Source organism: Pundamilia nyererei, unplaced genomic scaffold (assembly GCF_000239375.1).
Source record: "Pundamilia nyererei isolate P.nyererei 1_Seehausen unplaced genomic scaffold, PunNye1.0 scaffold00353, whole genome shotgun sequence".
In the NCBI taxonomy this organism is placed as follows: domain Eukaryota; kingdom Metazoa; phylum Chordata; class Actinopteri; order Cichliformes; family Cichlidae; genus Pundamilia; species Pundamilia nyererei.
In genome coordinates this window covers 408253-409808 of record NW_005187754.1, presented here as the reverse complement: position 1 = coordinate 409808, position 1556 = coordinate 408253, and positions in this window count along the sequence as shown.

The window sequence follows — 1556 nt, the reverse complement described above, 5'->3', positions numbered from 1 at the left end:
CCTTTATTTTGTTGCCTGTGTGCACTGAGTGTGACTGTAGTGTTTCTCACTGGTTTTACATTGCAGAGATGACATCACTGAGCTTTGCTGCACGCTTCGTGATGCTGGCGACATGCAGGACTCTGAACAGCATTTAGAGACAAAACTTGCACCAACATGACAAAATACTTGCACACACTTGAATATGTAACAAGGTCTCCTGAAGCCAAAACATACGTGAACATTTTTGAAGGTAATGTTTTGAAATTGTCACATCGGCGTGTATTTGGCACGTGTAACAGTAACTGTGTGTAACTGTAAGAAGTGTGTGTACATGTGAACAAAGTCATTAACTGTTGTCACTTGGAGTTTGGAGTGATTGTGTTTCTCTAGCGCACATGAAGAAAACCTACGAGGTCCTTACAGTCACACTGAACCATATCATTATTTGTCTTTAGTGCCTTTTACACATGCATGCGTGTGCGTGCACACAGACACACACACATTTCTCTCACAGCACAATCTGGTTCCTGCTCGACTGGCATCACTGTCAAAGCGACGTCCCTCACAATAGCCTCTTTATTAAATCATGAACTTTAATCAAGTGTAAAACTAAGAAATCTTACAACTGCAGTGGAAATGCGAAACACTTTAATGTAGCTGACTGTCACCGTTTGACTGATTGAAACTTATTGATGAAATGAAATATCCTCTGAAATGTGCACGTGGAAAAGCCTTCTGTGCTGCGAGGACGAGCAGCTTCTCTGTAACATAAATTTTCTGCATTTTTTAAACTGATAACACACAAAATGTCCAGGAGCAGTGTCTGCAGTCAGTTCATCACAGCCAGTAACAATAATAAAGGTTCAGCCGAATGCAACGCTTAACCGCGACTGTAGTGCAGGTTCAACGCTCCTGCTTTCCTCCGTCCTGACCAATGTTTCATGTGTGAAATATGGTTCACGCCTATGTTTATACTAGCGATGTAGATACTGTGATTTACTCACATAAAAATAAATATGTGTTAATTAAGCCAGTAAACACACAGCAGGTTGTATTATACAACACATTTGCAGTATGAAACGTTGCAGCATATTTGAAACACACACTGAAAAAGTGCCAACTCTTAAACTTTGTTTTTTTATTTGGTTGTAATCTCATAAGGACGCATTTGTTCTGAAATCATTCAACCACCTTTTGTCGAGGTGGCTTTGGCTCCAGGGGCGGGGCAGGTCATTTAGTAATCAGGAGGTCTGTGGTTTGATCCCCGGCTGCTTCAGACTGTTACCGAAGTTCCCTTGAGCACTTTGCTGAACCTGGAGTTGCTCCTGATGCAGTCAGTGGATCGTGAATGTTAGACAGAAAACACTCGTGAGATCGTAACCCACGGTGCAGACAGACCCTCTCTGATATTTGCATTACTCACGTAATGAAACAAAGACTTTATCCTAGATACATTTGAACAATAACGTAATATAAGACTCTCTCATCTGGAGCATGGATTTTTATTATTATTTTATTTTCTTCTTCTTTTTATATCAGAACATTTTGTTTTCCAGCTTTTTTATAACAAATGC